Genomic DNA, 27,066 nt, shown 5'->3' on the forward strand with positions numbered 1-27,066 from the left:
AGATGAAGATTAACAGTAGCAAAGGACGATGAAGCGCAGAAATATTCATAAGAAAGGGTACTACAATGAATATGGTAGGTACCCTTTTCATTACTTAATGGTAACCACCCTTGAAAAAACCACCACAAAAACACTTGACTTAAAAAAGGTAACAACAGAGGAAAGAAGTATGGAATACAAACAAACAAAAACAAATGATAGAAAAACAAAAGAGAAGAATCAAACAAGATACAAAACTAACAGAAAGCAATTTACAAAATGGCAATAGGGAACCCACAAGTGTCAATAATTACACTAAATGTAAATGGATTAAACTTACCAATAAAAAGACACAGAGTAGCAGAATGGATTAAAAAAGAAAATCCAACTATATGCTGCCTACAAGAAACTCATCTAAGCAACAAGGATAAAAACAAATTCAAAGTGAAAGGCTGGAAAACAATACTCCAAGCAAACAGCACCCCAAAAAAAGCAGGTGTAGCAATACTCATATCTAATAATGCTGACTACAAGACAGAAAAAGTACTCAGAGACAAAAACGGTCATTTCATAATGATTAAGGGGACACTGAATCAAGAAGACATAACAATCCTTAATATATATGCACCAAACCAAGGAGCACCAAAATATATAAGACAGCTACTTATTGACCTTAAAACAAAAACTGACAAAAATACAATCATACTTGGAGACCTCAATACACCGCTGACAGCTCTAGATCGGTCATCCAAACAGAGAATCAATAAAGATATAGTGGCCTTAAATGAAATACTAGAAAACTGGATATGATAGACATCTACAGGACACTTCATCCCAAAGCGACAGAGTATACATTTTTCTCTAGTGTACATGGAACATTCTCAAGAATTGACCATATGTTGGGCCACAAAGACAATATCAGCAAATTTAAAAAAATTGAAATTGTGCCAAGCATATTCTCTGATCATAAAGCCTTGAAACTAGAATTCAACTGTAAAAAAGAGGGGGAAAAACCCACAAAATTGTGGAAATTAAACAACATACTTTTAAAAAATGAATGGGTCAAAGAAGAAATAAGCGCAGAGATCAAAAGATATATACAAACAAATGAAAATGAAAATACGACATATCAGAATCTCTGGGATGCAGCAAAAGCAGTAATAAGAGGAAAGTTCATATCACTTCAGGCCTATATGAACAAACAAGAGAGAGCCGAAGTAAACCACTTAACTTCACACCTTAAGGAACTAGAAAAAGAAGAACAAAGACAACCCAAAACCAGCCGAAGAAAGGAGATAATAAAAATCAGAGCAGAAATAAACGAAATAGAGAACAGAAAAACTATAGAAAAAATCAATAAAACAAGGAGCTGGTTCTTTGAAAAGATCAACAAAATCGACAAACCCTTGGCAAGACTCACCAAGGAAAAAAGACACAGGACTCAAATAAATAAAATCCAAAATGAAAGAGGAGAGATCAGCACAGACATCATAGATATACAAAGAATTATTGTAGAATACTATGAAAAACTATATGCCTCCAAATACAACAATCTAGAAGAAATGGATAAATTCCTAGAACAATACAACCTTCCTAAACTGAGTCATGAAGAAGCAGAAAGCCTAAACAGACCAATCAGCAGGGAGGAAATAGAAAAAACTATTAAAAACCTCCCCAAAAATAAAAGTCCAGGTCCAGATGGTTATACTAGTGAATTCTATCAAACATTCAAAGAAGACTTGGTTCCTATTCTACTCAAAGTCTTCCAAAAAATTGAAGAAGAAGCAATACTTCCAAACACATTTTATGAGGCCAACATAACCCTCATACCAAAACCTGGCAAGGATGGCACAAAAAAAGAAAACTACAGACCAATATCTCTAATGAATACAGATGCTAAAATACTAAACAAAATACTGGCAAATCGAATACAACAACATATTAAAAAAATAATACATCATGATCAAGTGGGATTCATCCCAGAATCTCAAGGATGGTTCAACATACGTAAAACAGTTAACGTAATACATCATATCAACAAAACAAAGAACAAAAACCACATGATCTTATCAATAGATGCAGAAAAGGCTTTCGATAAAATACAACACAATTTTATGTTTAAGACTCTCAACAAAATGGGTATAGAAGGAAAATATCTCAACATAATAAAGGCCATATATGATAAACCATCAGCCAACATCATATTAAATGGCATAAAACTGAGGACTTTCCACCTTAAATCAGGAACACGACAGGGGTGTCCACTCTCTCCACTCTTATTTAACGTGGTGCTAGAAGTGCTGGCCAGAGCAATCAGACAAGACAAAGAAATAAAAGGCATCCATATCAGAAAAGAAGAAGTAAAGGTATCACTTTTTGCTGATGATATGATCCTATACATCGAAAACCCAAAGGACTCCACAAAAAGATTACTAGAAACAATAAACCAATACAGTAAGGTCGCAGGATACAAAATTAACATACAGAAGTCCATAGCATTTCTATATGCCAACAATGAAATATTAGAAAACGAACTCAAAAAAATAATCCCCTTCACGTTTGCAACAAAAAAAATAAAATACCTAGGAATAAACATAACAAAGAATGTAAAGGACCTATATAAAGAAAACTACAAGGCATTGCTAAGAGAAATAGAAAAAGACACAATGAGATGGCAAAATATTCCTTGTTCTTGGATAGGAAGAATAAATATAATTAAAATGGCCATATTACCCAAAGTAATATATAAATTTAATGCAATTCCCATCAAAATTCCTATGACATTTTTTAAAGAAATGGAACAAAAAATCATCAGATTTATATGGAACTATAAAAAACCCCCGAATAGCCAAAGCAATCCTAAGGAAAAAGAATGAAGCTGGGGGCATTACAATACTTGACTTTAAACTATATTATAGGGCCATAATAATCAAAACTGCATGGTATTGGCAAAAAAATAGACACTCAGACCAATGGAACAGAATAGAAAGCCCAGAAATAAAACCACATATATATGGTCAAATAATCTTTGATAAAGGGGCCAACAACACAAAATGGAGAAAAGAAAGCCTCTTCAACAAATGGTGTTGGGAAAACTGGAAAGCCACATGCAAAAGAATGAAACTCGACTACAGCCTGTCCCCGTGTACTAAAATTAACTCAAAATGGATCAAAGACCTAAATATAAGATCTGAAACAATAAAGTACATAGAAGAAGACATAGGTACTAAACTCATGGATCTGGGTTTTAAAGAACATTTTATGAACTTGACACCAATGGCAAGAGAAGTGAAGGCAAAGATAAATGAATGGGACTACATCAGAATTAAAAGTTTTTGCTCAGCAAGAGAAACTGATATCAAAATAAACAGACAGCCAACTAAATGGGAACTGATATTTTCAAACGACAGCTCAGATAAGGGCCTAATATCCAAAATTTACAAAGAACTCATAAAACTCAACAACAAACAAACAAACAATCCAATAAAAAAATGGGAAGAGGACATGAATAGACACTTCTCCCAGGAGGAAATACAAATGGCCAACAGATATATGAAAAGATGCTCAGCTTCATTAGTTATTAGAGAAATGCAAATCAAAACTACAATGAGATACCACCTCACCCCTGTTAGATTAGCTATTATCAACAAGTCGGGTAATAACAAATGTTGGAGAGGCTGTGGAGAAAAAGGAACCCTCATACACTGTTGGTGGGAATGTAAAGTAGTACAACCACTATGGAGGAAAGTATGGTGGTTCCTCAAAAAACTGCAAATAGAACTACCTTATGACCCAGCAATCCCTCTACTGGGTATATACCCCAAAACCTCAGAATCATTGATACGTAAAGACACATGTAGCCCCATGTTCATAGCAGCATTGTTCACAGTGGCCAAGACATGGAAACAACCAAAAAGCCCTTCAGTAGAGGACTGGATAAAGAAGATGTGGCACATATACACTATGGAATACTACTCAGCCATAAGAAATGATGACATTAGATCATTTATAGCAAAATGGTGGGATCTTGATAACATTATACGGAGTGAAATAAGTAAATCAGAAAAAAACAAGAACTACATGATTCCATACATTGGTGGAACATAAAAACGAGACTAAGAGACATGGACAAGAGTGTGGTGGTTACCAGGGGTGGGGGGAGGGAGGACGCAGGAGGGAGGGAGGGAGAGATTTAGGGGGAGGGGGAGGGGCACAGAGAAAACTAGATAGAGGGTGACAGAGGACAATCTGACTCTGGGCAAGGGGTATGCAACATAATTTAATGACAAGATAACCTAGACATGTTTTTCTTTGAATATATGTACCCTGAATTATTAATGTCATCCCATTAACATTAATAAAAATTTATAAAAAAAAAAAAGAACAGCAGAAGGATAAGTGATTCCCACCATGGCCAGAACTTTCTATCGTTATTCTCGGGCTTTTATTTTCTTTAATACAGTTAGACAATCATTTTAACACTGTCTTGAGAAGAAGAATAAAACACCCATATTGTAGCTCTACAGTGTTCCTGCCTATTTCTTTACTTGTTTCTTGGGTTAACTGGAAGATGGAAAAGAAAGAGGGAAGATTCAGGGTGACTTGAAGATTTTGGGAGGTCTAAATAATTTTTGCCATTTACCATGTTGAAATATGTTGTCCCCACAATTCAGAACATGATCCTCATGAAAATACCATGAATAAGAAAACCAGCAGAAAGGTGAGGTAGTTTGAAGGCTAGTAAAAGCTGTGGGAATGATGTAGGATTGGGGGGGCAATGCCAAACAGGATCACTGGGTCCCATGACACCTTCACTGATGGCCTACAGTTCAGACAAGTATGACTATATGCTTTTGCCTCTTAATGAGACAGAAATCTTCGTGTTCATGTGGACGTTAACGGAATGTGAGCCTTTAATAAGTGACACCTGTGACTCACCCAAGGGCACCTCCTTGTATGAGGCCATCAGCAACACTCTAAGATCACGTCGCGAGGACAGGGCTTGCTTCCTGCGCCTTCGTACTGAGTTTCAGATATTCTATCTTTGTGAAAACAGAGACTGTGAACTCTATAAGAGGGGCCGATGGTCAGGGAGGGCCAGTCATCCTGTGATGGTGCACCCACTGTCAAACGTTTGATGTATGTATAATATTTTAATATGACAAATAACAGGGTTTTGTTGTCATTTTGGGGGGATGGGGTGTGTCCTTAAAATGAATTCTTAAGAAAGTAAGTCATGGGTTCCTATACTTTTGGTATTTTCTATCGAGAAGCATTTGGCTCTATTACCGATCTGTTATTCCAATGAGTTGTTGCCATTTTTTGTTGTTTGTTTTGCTTTTACCCTAGCCCAGGAATTCCTTCATTACATGTCCCTGGTGTGTTTTAGGATCATGACATTTCTCTTAACTTGTTACTTGGTTTTCAAGATTTCACCGGTTGATACAGCTGTTCTTTTGGTTTGTGTGTATGTGTGTGTGTGTGTGTGTGGGGGGGGGGTAGTTGCTGGATGAGAAAAACTACTTTGAATCAAAAGATTTTATTTAAAAATGTTAAAAGCACATGGCTGAGTGTCAGCCATACGAGCAGAGGGCTGCCTCTCCCACCCACAGACTGTGGACCTCGCGGGAGCCCGTCAATGCCGCTGTTCCAAGAAGCTCTTCCCAGACATCCACTGTGGGTCACTATTTCCCTGCAGTTCCCAGAGCCAGCACTAGGAAGCAAGTGTTCCTGGAGGCATCAACCCCAGTACTCAAGGCTGTCGGACTGGCTCACTCGTCAAAGTCCTGAAGCCCTTTACATCAGCAGGCACCTGCTGTCTCCCGTTCCGAGGTGGCTGCAGCGCTAACTGTAGGTGAAGTGTCTGTTTTTCCCTTTCTGGACAACTTCTGGACAAATGCCCAGGCTTATCTGATAATTACTCAAAACCAACAGTGGGACTCAGCCCTGGGGTAAGGGATGAGGAGGGGTTGCCTTTTTTTGTGTATTTGTTTTTTAACCTTCAAGGGTCCTAGGTTATGCCCGAAACCCCTGGAGATCTGTATCCAGTGTGAACTCATCCCAGTTCCTTGGAAGGTTTGAAGACAGGCTGAATTCACACAGCTGTGATTTGATGTGGTTGATCCACATGGCGCTTGCACGCTTATCAAAACCTTATCTAAACCTGCGTATCCTCGGCTGTAAATTCAGCGCCCACAGGGTCCCTCGCATTCTTTTCTGTGGGATCGCAGAGTGAAAAAACAGACTTTTATAGTGTGTTGGGGCTTTTTGTGCTGACAGATATGAGAGAAAGTCCTGGCAAGGGAGAGAGAGAGAGAAAGAGAGAGTCAAATATTTTCACACTTGAATAATATATTCCTTTTTAAAAATTGGTTGGGATATTTGGAGTCAGCAATGACGTTTTAAGTTCTAATTTGCCCCAACATTCAGAGACAACTGCCTCGCACCGCAGTTCTGATGCCTGCCACTAGTCCCAGATCAAAGATAACCACAGACAGAGCTCTTGTTTTTGTATTGGAATCTGCTCCTCGTTAGGCGCACACTTCTCAGTGCTAACCGCGTCCTCAGCGCCCTGCAGCCAAGAGCCCGACTGAGCAGGGTACACATTCCCACTGGGCTTGGAGCTCACTGCTCAAGAACAGAATGTAGAACAAAAGTTCTCCCTTCTTGATGGAGAACATATAAAAACAAAACCCCATGAACGAGGGCTGTCTTTTAGTGCTCAAGATAGGGGATCAATTAGCTTGTCTTTACGTAGAGTGTCACAAACCCAGTTAGCTGACATGTAGCTGCAGCAGTTAGCTCACAGCTAGTCTCATTTATGTATGACCGACCATCTCTTACCCCCCTAGATGAGGATGATGATGATGATTTTACTTTTTGGCCCCCTTCACCCATTCCTCCCACTCCCTACCACCTGCCTCTGGCCACCAGCAGTGAGTGTGTCCTCTGTATCTATGAGCTTGGCCTTTTGTTTTTGTTCTTTTTTAGAGTTTGCATGCGAGAGAGGTCGTGCAGTATTTGTCTTCTTAAGTGTCTGACTTAGGTCACTTCACATGATGCTCTTGAAGTCTGTGCAGGTTGTTGCAAATGGCAGGATTTTATTGTTTGTTTTTTATGGCTGAATTAATTTTCCATGATATGTATATACCAGATGCCTCTATCTATTCATCCATCAATGGACACTTCGATGGTTTCCATGTCCTGCCTATTATAAATAACGCGGCAATGAACATGGAGATGCAGATATCTTTTTGAGTTAGTGTTTTCGGTTTCTTCCGATAAATACCAGAAGAGGAATTTCAGGATCATATAGTAGTTCTAGTCTTAATGCTTTGAGAAATCTCCATTCTGTTTTCCATGGTGGCTGCACCAACAGTGCACAAGAGTTCCCTTTTCTCCACATCCTTGCCAGAACTTGTTGTCTCTTGTCTTTTTTATAATGGTCAATCTAACAGGTGAGAGATGATATCTCATTGTGGTTTGGATTTATATTTCCCTGGTGATTAGTGATGAACGCCTTTTTGTGTACCTGTTGGCCCTCAATTGGCACTTAAAAAATTTTTTTTTCAATAAAAATCAATGGACACCATATCAAAACTTCTTGTTCACTTTTTTTTTAATGTAGAGAGTTTATGCTAAAGGTAGGATGTTATTTAACACATAACCATCTCCTGGCAATATAAGTAAAGATGCGGTGTCTTAGTTCGGGCTGCTCTAACCAAGTGTCACAGACAGGATGTTCATAGATAACAGAAACTCTGTTTCTCTCAGCTCTGAAGGCTGGGCGTCTGAGATCAGGGTTCCTATGAGTCTCCACAAAATGCCCATCTCTGTGCCCCACCATAGAAGACAGAACAAGAAGACAGCCCTCAGTTCTGGGAAAAGGGATCTCGCCGGAACCTACCAACCCCATCCATGAGGACCCTACCTTCATGACCTCATCAACCCTAATCACGCCCCAAGGTCTCTACCTCCGAACATTATCCCATTCGGGGGGTGGGGTGGGGCTTCTCCATGTAAGTTCCGAGGGAACACAGACATTCAGCCCACAACATGGTAAACCAAACTAAAAGGTCAAATATCTAGAACAGCTCAAATATCAGGAAGTACAAGTATCTACTCTATTTGATGCAAGAAAAACCCTTTTATAGTCATGAAAACATGATAAGGAAGTAGGCAAAAATATGGATTTGTCAAAATCAAATAAACACACACACACACAAATCTGAACACACACGCAAGCAAAACTGCATGTTTGTCTTCGATAACACAGGGAACTTGGGTCGGTTTTCTAGTTTACAATATGACAATGACAATAATACCCAATATTAACAGAGTGCTTGCTAGGTGGTGTTTTAAGAGGAGTAGGTAATGTTATTATCACCTCCACTTTTCAGATGAAGAAGCTAAGGTTCAGAAAAGGTAGACATGGTGGAGTAAGGAACCCTACCCAGCAGTGAGGGCTCCTCTCCTCCGCCCGGGCAGGCTGCCTCTGTTCACCTTCAGGACCATATTTTATCATCAATGCTCATAAACATGAGCAGATGGCACCGTGAAGTCACAGAGTACATCCTGAACCCGAGGATGAGTTATGTCTAATACGGCTTTCAACATCAGAGTTGAGGTGTTTTAGGTTTTTAAATGATCTCTGGTCAACCAGATGATTAGTCATATTTTATTAGCATTATAATAGGAAATGTCTACATTCAACATCTGTATTGATGTTTCCCGTGTTTATTATTAAGTACAAAAATATGTGTGCCCTTGGAAATCAAAAGGTTAGAAACTGATTAATATTTTATCATAATCTATATTTTTTTACATATGGGGTAGGTGATCAATATATCTTCCTATTGTTCATCTGCAGCTACAGATTTTACCTTGGGGGAAAAATATATATATAATCTATTTAATAGAGATGTTAATATGACACCAGCTGTATTCTGGCAGGTTGAATTTGGTTGCACTTCAAGATATAAATAGGGCCTTTTCCCAAGACATTCTGGAAACATAACCTCAGAATTCTTTTAGGTAAAATTTTATAGTCATCTTTAGCCAATAAAATACAGTTAGCAAGAAGATAAAATGTACTTGTCATCCTTTGTTTGGATCATTTATTTCTGGATAAAAATTAATCATGGGGATTAAAGAGCAAAGCCAACATCTACTGATGAGGGGTGGGACTCAAGAGAAGGAAATGAAGCAATCAAACGTCATCTCTGACAGAAGTTTGTCCCGATTAGACAGTAGGATATGCCTCAGACTACTCAGAGTCATGACCAAGCTCTACCATCTCGGTCACTTGCTTCCTGCTTTGAATTTTGATTTTCACATCTGAAATGTGGAAATAATAATATCACCTACCCCATAAATTCAGTACGATTGGAAGGATTTTGTAAGGGTTCTAGGAAAAACACTTAGCAAAGTGCTAAACACACATTAAATATTTTAAATGTTGCATATTACCAACATTGTTGTTATTGCTGTTACTATCAGAAACTTACACCATGGCAGGTCATGCATGAGATACTACATTACCAAAATGAATAAATGCATGATTCTTCTTCCATTCTATGGCTCAAAATCTAGTAAATGTTGACTTAATTTTTCTGTTCCCCTAATAATTTTTCACGGTGTTAAAAATACAGGCAGTTCCCGGATTACGAACGAGATAGGTTCTGTAGGTTTGAAAATGTTTTAGTATTTATATGCACAAAAAGGTAAAAATAAATCCTATGTTAAGACAAACATGGCTCTAAGTTGCATTCAATAGGTCCATGTGCCTGTTCCAACTTACATCCAAATTCAACGTAAAAACAAACCTACAGAATCTATCTCATCCAAAACCTGGGGACTGCCTGTACTACAGAAGAGATAGAAGAAAAATGAACCTTGTATGAGCCAAGCCTGAGATCAGGAATTAGACACTGACATTAACGAAGTGGAGGACAAGGATCAAAAAAAGAAAAAGTGTTTTTCTAGAGCAACAGATTGTGAGGAGGAGGAGAAAATGACCTCAGTGTAAGAAGCCATGGGTCATAGACAAGACCTGGAATTGACCAGATGTTTTAGGATGCAGGGTGGGGCAAAAGTAAGTTTACAGTTGTTCCTGTGGAAATAATGCAGTAACTAATATGTAATAACACACGAACAAGCTCTATTTCACATACTCACAACTGCAAACCTCCTTTTGCCCAGCCCTGGATTTCAGGAGAAAAGAGTCACTCACGGGGACCTAGGGAAGTAACTCTTTCCAAGACAGTATTTTTAGGGGTATCCGAAATAAAAGAAGGCACAGAAGAAACATCAAAACGCTACCTTCGTAAAGCTGAGCCTTTCCTTCTGCCAGTCATCAGAGTCAAGTTTTCTAAGTGGTGCCATTCATGAAATGAAACTTTTTATAAAATTATAACCAGTTGTTGTAGTGATCACAAAAATAGAACAACCATCACTGCGTCCATAAACCCTGCCTTGGAGATGTGCTAAGTGTTTTAGAACATGTGGCAATCCTGGTAGACTTTTTTGAGGGAGGGAGGGAAAGGAAAGTATTTTGAAACCTTGTTAAGCATAGAAATTGACATTGCTGGTGATGCGCCCAGGAAATGATATGTTAGGAGGTCTCTTTACAACAGAGCCTAAAGTTTTACATTTGTTTTCCTGCCCTGTGATACATAAGTACTATGTTTCCCTCCCACACTCATAAAATAGTTTCAAGCTGGGGGGGGGGGGGATGCACTCCAAAGCAATGTGAATCGTTAAGAAGTAAAATGAGCCCATGCAATCTTATACAGAGGAATTAGGTAAGAATAATCAAGAAAATTATTTCAATACAACAATTAGCCGTAGCAGTTGGAAGACGTTAAAGGTCTGGCAAGAACTGCTTTATTTCCACCATGTGGGAGTTATTAATAAATCAGTATCACATTTGACAGCCACTGAAATAGTCTGAAACCAGCTTCAAAGTCATAGTTCTTTTTTTTAGAGATCTGTATTTATTTTATTATATCAAAAGACAAAGGGGCAAATGTGGCATTTTTACATAAAAATATGTTCCTATATTAATATAAGGGCAATCAGGAACTATGGGATAAAACTAAACCAATTTTGTTGTTGTTGTTGAATGGTTTCCATTTTGTTCATTTATGAAAGTAGATGAGAAAAAGAAAAATAAAACACTTTATATTACTGGGCAGTGCGAATTCCACTAAATTATCCTTATAAGGCAACCAAGTGTTTGGTTTTCAACTCATATCTTAATACCGATAGAAACAGGGGTTTGGCAACATAACATTTTTCTCCTAACCAAATTGCATGTAGTAGAAAAAACATGCCTTCTCAAAGGTATCTTTAAAAAACTCAAACTCCACACTCTTACTATATTTCAAATGGTTACTATTACACCTTGTGCTGATCGAAATAAAGGACCTGAAAAGTGGAGTGTTTCGCTGTAGTCTAATCACAAATTGAACTGTATCTGATTCACATCAGCTCCAAGTCAGCATGGCGCCACGTAACAAAATGCCCTGAGAAGTCCCCCAGCCCTCCTGAGGCCTTATTTTGAAGGGAGATTAAATAGAAAGAAAGAGAGAAAAAAAAAAGCCCACACTGTGTGGTTTCACCTCATTGCGGAGTCACGCTCAGATTTGCTTACGATGATTCGGTAAGAACCTTTGGCTGATCGTTGGACAGCCTCACCGGCAGAAAGGAACTTCGTCAAGTTTCCACTTTCTAATCTCCTGTTGATTCATCCCTTTCCCCTAGTGAATCCTGGCCCTTTCCATTTGGTTACCTATCACCATTTATTTTCCTTCTGTGTCAACTGTCCGAGTCGCCTGGCAGAGATGTCTGTTTCAGAACTGCCCAGTGTGTGGCTCAACGTGGCTGCTTGGTGGTTCCCCCGCTGGGTACCGGAGAGAAGGGGGTTCATTCTCTTCCCTGGACACTCACAACGGGTGGCCCCACTCATTCCTTCTAAGGTGCTCAGCTGTGCTGTGTAGAGTTCATTTTAACGTACAGATTTTAGGATCAGAGGACAGGACTGAGCCGTGTGGGTTTAAGGGGGCTGCGTCATGGAGCAGGGACACCAAGAAACGAAACCATAAGTTTTGTTAAACATATAATAAGTGGGATAGATGAGGTACAGCAGGAGCATTGGAAGAAGAAGGATTGGGGTGTTTGAGACATAGGCCAAGATCTCCCCCAATTAAAAAAAATTTTTTTTTTGAAACAGCATATACCAATGAGTAGTAGAGGTCTTTTCAGGCAGATTCTTTCAGAGAAAAAGCATATGCTATGAAACCAGCGCAGGGAGAGAGGTCATAAGGCATGTAAGGAAGACTCCTGGAGAGGCCACCATAAACACCCCACCCCCTCTCCCCCCATGCCTGCGAGTCTGTGTCACTTTGAACGTGTTCCTTAGCCTCCCATGCTTCATTTCTTTTTTATTAAAAAGTTTTTTTTCCATTCATAAAAATGACAATAATTACATTTGACATCTGTGGACCTCAAAAGGGAGTGAGGGAGGTCTCACGACATGCCTGTCAGGGTCCTGGAACTTTCCAGAATAAAGCTTTTATGGGCTCCATAAAGTACAAAGGGGTGTCCCACAGTCGTGTTTTTCCCCTGGCGTGGCTCTCCGTGTCTCAGGCTCTTCGCATGCCTTCAGCTACTGTTGCTCCTAACAATGCCCGGCTCCCTGGTCCCGGCCAGAGCTCTTCTAGAGAGAGATACACATGTCGGGCTGTGGCTGTTTATTTTCCGCAAGACTCACTCACTTTGGTCATGGGATCTGAAACTTCTGTTCCTGTTTCCTGTGCATGTTGGATGGCTTTGCAGGCGTGGAAGCTGGGGTGAATGACATGAGAACCCAGGAGGCAAACATCAACCCAGACATTCCCAAACGACACATTAAGACTGAGCTTGCATTGTTCGTGAGCCAACTTGGAATGACACAAAACATCCCCTGTTATTGTCAAAGAAACACGGGTCCTTGCCAAGATGCAGGGTGATAGCTTATAACTATATTTTTAAAAACATTTTTATACTCAATCAACCTCTCCTTCTTCCTCACTTGTTGGGTTTTCCTTGAAAGTGGAGCCAGAAAGGACTTCTGGGCTGTCGGGACCAACACGTGGATCTCAGAGGGAGTCCATCCTGTTTGCATGCAATGGAGGGGATTGAAATGGACTTGGTCTGGATCCTGTGCCCTGCAGATCAGCAGTGATTGTGAGGACCCTGGGATGAGCCAGTGCCAAGGGTCATGGTCAAATCGCAGCAGTGGGTTACTCCACCCTAGCCTTGAAAAGGTGAAAATCAACCTTGCAACAAAAATCAAGTTCTTGTTGGTTTAATCCCTAGACATTGAGTCTTCCCTCAGTAAGAGGAGAAGGATGGGGCTCATCATTTGGAGAAACAACTTTTGAAGCATTAGAATATAATCTCTTTTTTTTCTTAATCAATGCTGTTGTTGTGGTAGGCAAGAGCTATTTATTAATTAGCTAAGCCTATAATTTCGTTGAGTCTTCTCATGTCAAGCAGGATTAGAGAACTTGAAAGAATTAGGAGATTTAGTCCAGGTGATCAAAGAGTTTTAAAGAGAAGCCTCACATATCCATCATTAAATTAAAAAAAAAAATTGTTTTGATTTACTCAAATCATTATAGACCCCTGAGAATGTCTCTCTCTCTCTCTCTCTCTCTCTCTCTCTCTCTCACACACACACACACACACACACACACACACACACACACACACACACACACACTTTTCCTTTTTGAATCTCATGTTTACCATGCTGCCCATTAGTCCTGGGTTCCTAAATTTAGTTTTAAGACTCCGAACCTTGCTGAAATGTGAGTTCCTCGCTGGGGGGGGGGGGGGGGTGGTGGTGGGGGGGAGCTAACAGCTTACTGTCATTCATTTGCTTGGGATGAATTTCTGACCCAGAAAGAATATCTGGTGTGGGCGGGCTCTATGGCCATTGGGGAAGTCACCCAATGCCCTGTTCGTGGGGCGACAGATGGCGTGGTGAGGCTCCTGTTGCCGTATCCTAATCCTCTCTCTTATACCACTACTGTTTATCTAATTTGACTTTTCTCGTAGCCGGCAAATCATTTTAATTCATGCCGAGGGTGAAAAGCATATTGGTTGTGATTTGTACGGGACAATGTGGACAACTGGGTCATGGAAATTCCAAATGCTTTCTCATAGATGCGGATCATTAATTGGGCTGTAGATTTATCAAAGGCATTTTATTCTGAAACATAAGACACCTGTACTAATAATTAAAAAGAACATCCAATATTATGTAGGCGTGATGTGTGGCATCAGGTTTCAGATGCGTCTATTCTTTGTCAGGAGAGACAGCAACAGGATGGCGTGTATGAAACGATACAAATGAGATTTAATTTTACATGTATCATGTAGAGTGTGACCTTTAATAAAAAGGGTAGTTGGCCTGAGGTAAGGGTGATGGAAAACTTGTAGTCCAATGTGTATTTCACAAATCTATCCCACGACTCTGTCCTCCGCTGCAGACCTTCCAAACCTTTGCATTTATCTCAAAGCTCAGGGCTGGTAGGGAAGTCCCAGAGCGTGCTTGGGGCATCTCCCAATGACTGGAAATCTTAAACAGATAGCGACTCATCACCTCCATTCATTATGGAAACCTAAGTCTGCAGGAGAGACTGAAGAGAGATTCTCTCTCCTTAAGTGTAGTGTGAAGAGGAGCACATGACCAGTTACCCCAATTCATTGACCACTCTCATGATATTTATATGTAGGGGCCCTCCTTGACTATGTTTTGAGGATAGGTACTTGGTCTCCTTGAAGATGGTGTGTCCAGGAAGGTGTCCTCTAGCCCTTGAGGTCTTGACTCTCGAACAGAAGGAGATAACGAATGGAAAAAATTTTAAGAAGAGGTTTCGACTTGTTCAAAGACAGAGGTCTGATAGAATAAGAGGTTCTAAACACGTATGATGGTTAGGTCACCATGACTGAGTTGTAGGGCAAAAATTAGGAAGTGTCCAGCCAGCATGTTTACATTAGGGTGACTGTCAGCATCAAGGGTGGACTCAACAAATCAGTCACCCAGATGACGATGGGTCACTGGAAAATGGGGCCAAACTGGGACACAGGGGCAAAACCACTTGCCCAAGTGTCATATTCACAGAAAGCCTCCCTTTTCAGACTTCCGGTGTTATTTTCGAAGGATGTTATACAAGGAGTCGGTACCGTTTTATGTGTTAGATTTAAGTAGAAACCTTACACTCTATGACAGCTTTCATAACTCTTTTTGGATATTTCTTTGCTATATGCACATTAGAACACTTCAAAAATAGGACTGCAGCTCTCTGGAGGAAGACGGGCAGACGCGAGGGTTAACACTGTCCCGGGGAAATGCCCGGCCCAGGTGTGTGCTGTTGGCTCACAGGGAGACCGCAGCCTCAGCGGCTCCTCCGTGTCCCATTCGGCTTCTGTATCCCTGTGTCAGAAGAGCAAAGAACCTACTCTAAGCTTCAGCGACACGACTAACATAAGCATTGTTATTCAATGCTTACAACTCCGAGAAAGAGACTAGAAAGAGGCGATATTAGATTATTTTTTTTGGGGGGGGGAGGAGACAGGTACTAAAATGTAATGGATCAACAACTGATGGCTGGGCTGCTCTCACTTACAGAAAGAGATCAAATACCCCATGAAACAGATAGAAATGACCGTGGAGGACTTGTAAGCAAGGAGAACCATCCAGGCCCGGGGAAGTAGCAGACCGGATACTTCCTCCTTGTCCTCCAAATATGGTCTTGCTCCATCTTGTTAAGGACCCTTAGAATACTCTTCCTTCTTATGCGCACTTAAGATAGTTAGATCTCAATACACATGCTATAATGGCTCCTTATTTTGTAGGTCAACTTGCAGTTTCAGTTGTTGAATCCAGTGAAGCAGACAGGAACAAACCTAAATTTAGCCACTCTGAGTGGGTAGGGAAAGGATTTTTTTTTTTTAAGTCTGGCAAATCCTATTGATGGATGCACATTTTAAGAGTTTAGGCAATGGTGACACAGATTCCCAAACAGCTAATATTTGGGCACCTGCAGATTAACATTCAGTAAACTCACAAACTCTCAAAGATCTTGCCCAGGTTGGGCAAATCATTTCCCCGACAGCAGCATTCGTCATGGCCACAGCTGGAAAGATCAACAAACCACAGACATCTGAGAAGCAGATGAAGTAAGAACACAGGCCAGGCAGCTTCTCCGGCCGCCCGTCACCAGCACGACACCCCTTTCCTTCCTGTGGGATCATCTCCAATTCCCCTGAACCTGCTGCACAGACATGTGGTGAATGTGGACGGTCCCGACGTGGGTGAAACACATGGGCGTGCCTGGCCGTCTGGTGTTTCACCTGGGAGTCCTGGGCAGTGATGGGGCCCTTGCCACCCTTTCGGATCCATCAGCTGTAGTAAGCTAAGTGTTTCCCCAGCTCCCTGGCACCAGCGCTGAAAAAATATCTCCAGCAAGACGGAGTTTGTGCAGGAGACTTGCAAGTCTCCTGCACAAACTTGCAAGGGACTGCTTGCTGGCCGCCCACCAGCTTTAGCTAAGTTCTAGTTTGCAAACTGGTTTTATTTCTTCGACTGCTTTGTTCTTCGTGGAAGGAGGCACTCGTGAATAATAGCTTGGGGACATTTTTGAAAATGCTGACGCCTCCATAGCGCAGGTTTGAATTTCTCTGGAAGGTGTATGACGCAGCACCGAGCTTGCCTGCTGACTTACTGGGTCTGCCTGCTCATCTCACGTTGGCTCCAGCCTGACCCTTTCCGTATTCTCTAGCGCTCAGTCTCTGACCATTGGTGCAATGTCACTGGAACTCAAGGATGCTGCTGTCAACATCCTCCTTTTTTATACATTTAAGGATTTATAATTCTATAGAATAGTTAAAAACGCACTTCAGTGACTGTTGTTTGTTGCAGGGGATCACACATGCTTTAGGAGAAAATGATAGAGAATACAAAAGAAAATGGGGCTTATTTATTTCGACTTGGGGGGCATCTAGAATGAACCATGGTAGGCAAAAAACTGAGCATAGCTATTAGTGGCATGACAGGAAGCAAAGTCACAGAGTGAGTGACCTCATGTTGTATATGGGAAAAGCAAAGAGCTCAACTGAGGCCACAGAGAATGCAGGAGGGCATGGTTGGGTGTTCACCTTCAGTGCCCATCCAAAGAGAGTAATGGGGCAAATTTGAGCAATGTTGGAAGAGACGGTCAAGGCTGAGGCTTGTAGGACACAGGGGGCTGAAGGTGGGAGTATGTGTCTTCTCCTATTGGCCACAAAAGTCATAGACATCTGGATAATGTAGACCGTCATGAAAGTTCTGCTCCATCTGTTCCGAACTCGCCAGGTGCACTCACTGTGCATGGTCCCTCTTCATGGGGTGTGGCCACAGGAAATCCTTATCTCCTCCAAAGACACAAGCTTTCCTGAACTGTTTTGTCATCTCTGCTTCTGCTTGTGAAAACTGGAAGTCTCACTCCGGCCCCTCCCTGGACAAGCCTTTTCTCCTCTCCTCCCAGGCTCTGTCTTTGGAACTCATCTAAATGCATATGGAGCCTTACTCTCTATGTTATTATTATTTTTAAAATTGTATTAAGGTTAAGATTGGACACATCTTACCTACCAAATTACAAGAAGAGTGAGCAAAATCTTTGTCTCTTTCTTTTTCGTGTAGATGTCCAGAGTCCAAGGTCATGTATATAATAAAGACAGCAATGATTAGTGGAATGGATATATGAATGTGCGGATAGGAAAGTTGGAGTGTAGGAACTACATGATATCTTTGGGAGGCTAACTTTAAAAGGAAATTCTACAAGCTAAAAGTTCAGTGTCTTATAAAAGCTAATGTCTTCTGGTTTATAACGATAATTAAAATCACAGAAATCTAGAAGATTGGTCATGGGTTATGGCAGTGGTTCTCAAAGTAAGCGCCAGGGTGCACTGGTGCGCCCTAGATGATTTCCAGGTGCTCCCTATGGTATTCCAGAAAAATACATGCCTACTGGGGACAAAAAACCAACAGGGTTTTTGGAGTTTAGATTTTTGGGGGACAAAGGTGTGGGGAATTGGCTGTAAGCTGACAGTCTGCCCAACCCCCCACCTCACTTGCCTGATTAGGTTGCAAAAGGCTGTTAAGCTGTGGTGCTGGATTGTTTATACTACCCCCCATGTTCCCCAGAAAGACTGGAGGCAAGTTTCTTCTATTCTTTGTTTGGTGTAAAGTTAAGATGATATGTATGGGGGGGGGGGGGTTTGGATTGATGATTAAACGTAAGGAATTGTCTCTTGAAGCCTTTTGGATTTCTATATGAAGAATATATGGCAATATCTAAAAAAAACTTTAAACATTTTACTACAATTTTCAACATCCTATTTATGTGAATTAGGATTTTCTACCCTCAATACAAGTAAGAGTAAAAAGAGAGGAATTCTTCAATGTATTGATGAGGAAATGAGAGTTTGCCTTTCAAATATATGTCTAAACATTGAAGAAATCACTAGGACACATCAGGCTCATGTTTCTCATAAACACAAGAATGAAAAAAATACTTAACACATTCACGCTAGGACCTGCCAAACTTACTAAATTTTACTAAGAATGTATCTATATATATAAAGGATAACTTTTTTGTCATTTTTAAAAAAATTTTTATCCCCTCTTTTTCACAAATTCTAAAAAGCATAACTCAAAAAATGTAACATAAAAATGTTTTTTAATGTCAGAATAAATTTAAATTTATTATATTTATTTCATTTAATTACCATAAAAGCACACTTGGACTTTATTTTTTTCTTTAATATTTGACTTAATTATTATAACATATTTCTGAGAAATTTGTATATAGTGTGCCTACAATTATTTGTAGGATTTTAAATGCACCCTGACTTCAAAAAGTTTGAGAACCACTGGGTTATGGGGATAAGCAGAGGTAAGAGGACATATTTAAGGAAATGTATTTTACTGTTTCCGAGATTGTTTCTCTTAAGCTACAAAGTATGTAGTAACAAGTTGAAATTATTTATTAACACATCTGTTTCACAGGCATACATTATATACTATACTATTTTCTTTAAAACTTCTAGAAGCGACACAAACCACAAGAGCAGCACTTCAGAAATATGTATAGCACTGAATCTTTGATCATAAACATTGTGTTACACTATATGCTGTGGAGTTTGCAATTAAGTTTTGAAAAAAAAGTCAAAAATTTTTTGTGTAAGATAATATGTACTAATTTTAATCAACAAAATTTTGAGTTAGTGATACTTTTTTAATATATGAAAAAACAACAACCATAAGACATAGTCATTGTAGCTTAAAACCTTCCGATAATTAATGAGGGTATGGGCAGAGAAATGCAGAGAGATAAAATAGGGCTGTATATGGTTTTAGAACTTATTTTCTATTTGAGAGGTCAACATCTTCCTATAATATGCTCTTGTGTCTCTTTTAAATTTATATGTAATACAATCAATTAAAAAGCAGTAAAGTCTAGATTAGCTTGAGGTTAAAACAATGCCAGTAAATACTAACATAACTGGTTGAATCCCTAACTGGACCACCAACACTTTCCCCTTGCCCACTGAGAAGGTAAGCTCACCGTTTTAGAGGAAGATTAAGTACTTAAAACATTTTATCCAGAAGCACCTGTGAACATAGTCCAGTGGAAGTGGTCACTTCTCCTCGTCCTTGTCCAAATAATATGACTGAGATGTAATAATAGCTAGGTCTTTTTTCCCCCCCTAATGTGCCTGCCAACAAGTCAGGATTAGGAAGAATACTAGACTAAACACCAAATTAAAAAGAGCACGCAAACATTCAGAGTCTGACCTGGAAGAAATATGAAACTTGATGCCTAGAAAAGAATGAATTGCAACCCCTTCATATACTGCTGCTTCCAGCGGAATGTGATCCCAGCCCCTCAGAGCCTAGCAGAAGTCCCCTAAATTGTGACCAAGTCAGCACTTGATGGGCAGATATTTAAATGTATAAAGACACCAGCATGACGTGAAGTAGGATGTAGCATGTCTGATGATCAGAGTGCTGGCCTGTAGGTTACCATTATCTGGTTAAAAAAATAAAAATAAAATCTTTCATAATATAACAAAAATGCTTGGATCAAAAAATATATATATAAAGGTCTTTTATAATAATGGCTTTGGGGGGAAATAATAATAGCTTCTCCTAACTGTCAAGACTGTGATATTTGTTGTAACACTTCTGGATTCCTAGCGTGCAAAGTTTCTTGATCCCTCTCTCCCAGGACTTACTGCCTGAGAACAACCTAGAAACCATGGGCAGGACAAAGAGAGGTGGGCTGCAGGGTGGAGGTGGGAGAAGCAAACTCCTCATCTTTTTCCTAGTCACAGAAGTTAGCTGCAGACCCTCGACTGGTGAGATGGTGCAACTCCTGTAGCACAAGGAGCTCACCCCAGAGCACAAAATTCCCCAGAGCGCTGTGGATGAGTTGAGTTTCTAGACCAGATAATAAGGGTAAAAGAAGAGCAGTGCTAAGAAGGGAAATGGAAACCTGTATAATTGACAGAGGTGTATCTGAATACCTGGTGGAGACAGGTGAGAGTCTTAGTACCTCCCTTGCCTTTGTTCTTCTGTGATGTATAGTTATGGGATGGGCAGTGGGCATGAATGTTAGCCAGGAACCATGCTGACTTGGGCTATGGGGGAACATTAATAGTGCTACACAGGAAGTGGCCTGTAGCCCCCTTTCCATGTGCAGCGGGAGATACTACTTCAACTCTACTCCATCAGCATGTACTGTTGCCCATCTAAAGGGAATGATGATTTATTGTAAGGTTGCCAGATGTCTGGTATGTTGAAAGGTTAACAGAAAAATGAAAAGGAAATAGGAGGGTACATTCATTATTAAAAGCATCTCTTGAGTGGTTACCAGGATCCTCTGTGGTGGCATCTGGTGATTCAGGGTCCAGAACGGTGACTTATAAAACCTCCTAAAAATCAGCCTTCTTTTGAAAAAATTTATCCTAAGGAAGATTCGTTCAAAGAAGGGCCTCAACACTGACCCTTCACTTAAATCTATGTGCTCATAATTCTTAGGAGAGTTTTGCACAGTGATGCAGGGATAAATAAAAGTAACTCAGATTGAGATGTTGAGCCACCTCTGGTTTATTTCTATATCTATTCTGTTTGTCCCTCCTCATTTCCCTTTCTATATCTCACTGCCCCCAGTCCCTTCCCCCAGATAAAGTGTCCTTTCTGATGCTTCATGACACTTGCCCCATCCACGTCACTACCCTGACCTGTCACTGGCTTTGAGTAGTGTGGTGGCTCCTCGGACCAAGACTTTCACCTTAACAGAGCCACTCAGTGAAGGTGTGAAAATGAAAGCATCCCTGGCCCTCCCGAGACATGACTGTGTGAGATTCAAAAGGCTACTGGCAACCTGTGCTGGACTGTGTGACTTCCCAGCATTAGAGACTCGATGAGCATATTGAAGAAAGAGGTGGGGTGCAGACTTCTGCCTTTGGCTGCATGGTCCCTGAATCCAGAAAGCAGCAGAGCAAGCAGGTTTCCTAAATGGAAAGTGTCCCTACAAGACCTGCCTTGTCCACATGATTTATTCATTTTTTTAATATGAAATCTTGTCATAAAAGAGAGGCTGCCCTGCATGTGTATCCTGAATTAGTCATGAGGGTGAGAAGGAACTACTGAAGAATCTAATTTTCATTTGTCTGCTAATTATGAAACACCAAGCAACTAACTCAGGAATTAAGTCCAAACTGGGTGCCAGGGGCTGAAGCCACTAAAAGGAATACCTTTCTATCAGCCTGGCCCTAGACCCACCAAGTGCATATGTTTTCAAATATGTTACCGACAGCGATCACAGGAGAAGGGAGTGAGGGTTAGAAACAGGGGCTGGTAGAATCTGGCTGTGGGCTTCAGGATCATTTGAGTTCAGTGGTTTTCCCCAATGTCTTAAGTAATTTAAGTCATTTTCATTTTTTTTTTCAGATGGACTCTTACATAAGCCCAGGATATAAAATATTAATAAAAAACAGAGTGATTCTGGTTGAAACAGGGAAGGGTGTCCAAATGTAGTCAAAAGTCTTTCATTTTCACAGAAATGATGTAGGCCAAGAGAAGTTTTTAGTTTACCAAAGGTAATCAGAAAGAAAACTATGCGTGGAAACGTACATTATTTGATTCCCAATCCAGATGTCTGTATATGGTTTATTTTTTGTTTTTTGTTTTTTTGTCTGTCTTTCAGTAAATTGTCATAAATGTAGAGCAGACATTTGGCAATAGGATATTAAATCATTGAGATGCAAGGTTTTAACATTCGTTTGCTCAGGCGGCCGTAACAAAGTACCACAGAGTGGGTGGCTCAAACAACAGGTATTTGTTTTCTCACCGTTCTGGAAGGTGGGATTCAGAGGCGAAGGTGTTGCAGGGTTGGTGTCCTCAGAAGGCCGTCTCCTTGGCTTGGGAACAACTGCCCCTCCTTGTCCTCACAGGGCACTTTCTCTGTGTCTGTCCTAATCTCTTCTCATAAGAACACCAGTCAGACTATATAAGGACCCACTCACAGGACCTATTTTGCCTAAAGACCAAATTTCCAAATATAGTCACATTCTGAGGTACAGGAGGTTATGACTTTAACATATACAGGGGGTCCTCGGGTTACAAAGGTCCCGACCTACAATGTTTTGAGTTTACGTTGCTTACTCCCATATATAGTTAAAAAAAATTGAGATGTGAGTGTTTTGGCTTATGCCCTTAACATCATACTTACGGACTATGTGAGAGAACTAGTTTGGCTGCGCGCGGGGGAAGAATACATGGCAAAGCTGCATATGAATGAGGGGGATGGTGTCCTCCAGTTAGCTTACCTACGCCATTTTGGACTGTTAAAAGTGCAAGGGTTCTGTTTGTTCTGTTTGTATTGCTTTGTTCGGTGACGTTTTGGCCCTTATAATGGCTCCTATATTGATGTCCTTTTCCTTTTTCTGTGGCTTAGTTATGTTTTTATGTTCTATCAGGGGTCCCCAAACTTTTTACACAGGGGGCCAGTTCACTGTCTCTCAGACCATTGGGGAGCTGCCACATACAGTGCTCCTCTCACTGACCACCAATGAAAGAGGTGCCCCTTCCGGAAGTGTGGTGGGGGCTGGATAAATGGCCTCAGGGGGCCGCAGTTTGGGGATGCCTGTTCTAGATTATGATTTAACAACAGTGTTCGGATAGGTGAGCGACTTAGGCTAGGGTGTGTTTTGACTTACACTAAAATTCGGGTTATATCACTGTCATAGGAACGGAACACTATCTTAACCTGAGGACCCCTGTATGTGTGTGTCTGTGTGTGTGCGTGTGTGTGTTTGTGTGTATATATATATATATATATATGTATATTTTTATTTTATTTTATTTATTTTATTTTTGGAAAGGACACAATTCAGCCCATAACAATGACCAACCCCAACCCTGGATGAACTTACACTTCCTGAAACACAGAACTAATCCATGTGGGATGCTGGCCTATGAACTTGTCAGCGCAGTGACTTAAATAACAGGGCAGGACACATTGGAGAGTGGCAGTCAGTCACTCATGAGGGGTGCTGCTACTTTATACAGCATTTAAACAACTTGCATGCTAGCAAAACACATTTTATATACATGCATGAAATAGAAAATTGGCATGGGTTTGACATTGATCCCATAACCCGCTCACATGCATGCGATGAATATTTTTTCCAAAGAGACCAGGCTTGCTGGCATGCGGCTGAGGAGCTGCCCACAGCCTGAGTGCATCCTCTGCTTGGCCAAGGCCCTGAGTGAGTTACCATAATACCAAGGCCCCGATAACCAGTAGAGTCCTCACCATTCACCTCGAATGTCAAGTGCTTGGTTGGCTTATTTTTAAATCCAGTTGCCCACAGGACAGGAATGAGCACGAGACCCTCCCTTACCCATCTGGAATGTGGGAGCAGAGCAGAGGTAGAGAATGCATGAGTGGCAGGGTTTGAGTCCTTATTTGTAATAGAATGCACCCGTGAATACAGAGGCTCCAATATGCTCATGTGACACCCGAAGCCCCACTGAGTTAAAGAAAATGTTTTGTGCCATCATTGTAGACCAGTGGTAGTCAACCTGGTCCCTACCGCCCACTAGTGGGCGTTCCAGCTTTCATGGTGGGCAGTAGCAGAGCAACCAAAGTATAAATAAAAAGATAGATTTAACTATAGTAAGTTGTTTTATAAAGATTTATTCTCCCAAACTTAGCGAAAATCCAACATAAAGTACTTGGTAAGTAATTATTATTATATGCTTTAACTTGCTGTAACTCTGCTTTATAAATTCTATAAAGTAAAGTTACTTCCCTACTTTATAAATCACCATTACTGTGGAACCGGTGGACGGTTAGAAAATTTTACTACTAACAGAGATACAAAAATGGGTGGTAGGTATAAAAAGGTTGACTACCCCTGTTGTAAACAGTTCTGAGTCAAGGTGGGACTCTTTCGAGTTTTTTAAAAGTGATACGATAAGCCCCGACACAGAGCAAGGGTGGCCCAGCGCCTCAGAAACTGATGAACTGCCAACTCTTTTGGATGCTGACTGCAGTTGGGCGGAGAACACCCGACCGGGCTGGCGGTCGCAGCTGCAGGTGGCAGAGAGCACCATGGAGGACGGAGCCCGAAGGGAACACAGACCCGGGCTTGGGCTCTGCTCCAGAGACTCTCTCCGTCCGGGGATGCTGCTGTCACCATGTCCCCATGCTGAGAGTCTGGAGCGGACTCAGCTCTGCTCATCAAGAGGGTCGAAGGGACGAGACTGGGGACCATGGAGGAAGCCCCCTTGGCAGAGCACCTGCCATCCAAGCTCTCTGTACCTACTGGAGGGGTTGGAGGCCAGTGTGTGCGCAGGGCACAGTGTGGCATGCCCGGTGAGCTCGTCCCTCCGTCTCTGCCTGCCTTGTCCTGCTGGAGGCTCCCTGGGTGGGGAGGTCTTCCACCAGCCACCACAACGCATCATGTTCCCAAACGCCGTGGCTCCCGGCACACCACTCCAACTGCCATTTCCAGCTCAAATGACCCTGCGGCTGGATGCCAAGCTGGGGATGAGGAGGACCTCAGAGTAAAGAGTGGCCCTGCTATGAGCAGTGGGAAAGGAAGTTGCCCTTTCTCCGGGACACCACCAGCATTATGGGGATGGAAATACGTCAGTTCAAGTGACCTTCCAGGACGTGGGCTGGGTTGCAGTAAGAGGGACGGTGGAGAAAGGTTTCAGACGTGAGGGGAGTGCTCTGCCAAGGGGGCTTCCTCCAGGACCCCCAGTCTCGTTCCTTCATCCCTCTTGATTCAAACTCACTTATTCCAGTGCTTACATTTCCAGGAAAGTTATCCTTGGGGAATTCTGACAAGTTTCAGAATTTTCATAGACTGTGAACATATAGCCTCATTGACAATTTGCTTTTAAGTGTCCTTCCTTCCTTCCTTCCTTAATTTTAAAAAGTGTTTATTTTCTCTCATTAGTTAGCTGTTATCTAATTGAACTGAAGAACGTTTCTGTACTTCCCAAGTATTGTTCTGTTAGGAAATTTGAGGCCATCTCATCTAGAAACTATACCATATAAGACAGGCAAGATTGTGTGTGTGTGTGTGTGTGTGTGTGTGTGTGTCCCATCATTTTTAAAATCCCAACATCACTGTTTTTGTTTTGCTACTCTTGGTTTTTGTTGTGGCGGGATGATCTGTGAGAACACAAGGTAGTGGTTAGCACTAGCGAATGCGGAATCGACCCTGGTCACCTGCCGTCCAAGCTCTCTTCTCTGTACCTACCGGAGGGGTTTGAGGCCAGTCACTGTCTCCTCTCTGTGCCTCGGTTCCCTGTGGTGGCAGTAGTTGCCTCCTTCACACCTCCTCTCTACTTCCAAAATCAAACTGCCCTCAACACACAACATCCTGAATGCTGCATATATCTGTATATATCACATCACCCGTACTGGGGAAGAAAACTGTGGACCCCAACACAGAGAAAGGCTCACAATGCAGCCACAGGTACATGCCAACGTCCCAGCCCCTCACTGTGACTCCACGTCCCATCTCTTGTTACTATATGAACAGTTGATAAACAAACACACAGCAACCCTGCGAGGGAGGCCTGGCATGTCCGGTCTAGGTAGCAGCCAGCCGGGCTGACGGCTGCTGGCCCCATGTCAAGAGCAAGCTCCCCCACGCCGCCCTGTGAGCTGCCAGGAAATGCCTTCCTTGTGAGTCATTATTGCTGGAGGATTTTCTAGCGCTGGAGTGTTCGCACCGTATGAAACCTGTAATTGCGAGGCCGGATTAGGGGATTTATCCTGCACTTCATTATTCAGCTTTGAAGTCAACCGCGGATGCAAGATCGCTTGTCAAAGAAAAAAATATATATACACATGTAATATATTTCAAAGACTTGCCAATGGGAATGCAGATTCAGCTCCAACATGGGGAGTAGACACATGAAAGGGGAACTAGTGTGGTTGCATCATCCTGTTAACAGATACCTTTATTGAGAACTAGACTTTGGTGCCGACCATTGTTCTGTTAAGAATGAGGCATGGCCTCTGCCTACCCTGGATGGTTTTGCATTTACACTCTTGTTAAGGAGACAGAACGACAGGGTATAAAACAATGGACATTAAGAGTGCTCATTTTTTAAAAAAATCGCTCAGCCAGCAAGGTCGTCTGAACTTGGAGCTGACCTTGGCGTGTGGTCGAGCTGTCAGCAACGACAGTTGAGGACATCGTCTGACTTTTCATTTCAGATGCTCCACTTGAGTCCCAGGATGGCAGATCTTTCTTTCTGCCAAAAGCCACTGGGTAAATTTCATTCTCAAAACAATGAAAGTGCTAAAGACTTTTCTGCTAAGAGAACTTAAGAACAGCACAGAAACTACCCTACACAGGACCCCAGGGAAGGGGGGACAGCTGAGGGTGCTGACTTCAGCTACTCTGTATGCAAAACTCTTGAGTAGGTATGGCCAGAAATAAAAGGCACCCAGTAGATGT

This window comes from Saccopteryx leptura, chromosome 1 (assembly GCF_036850995.1).
Source record: "Saccopteryx leptura isolate mSacLep1 chromosome 1, mSacLep1_pri_phased_curated, whole genome shotgun sequence".
In the NCBI taxonomy this organism is placed as follows: Eukaryota; Metazoa; Chordata; class Mammalia; order Chiroptera; family Emballonuridae; genus Saccopteryx; species Saccopteryx leptura.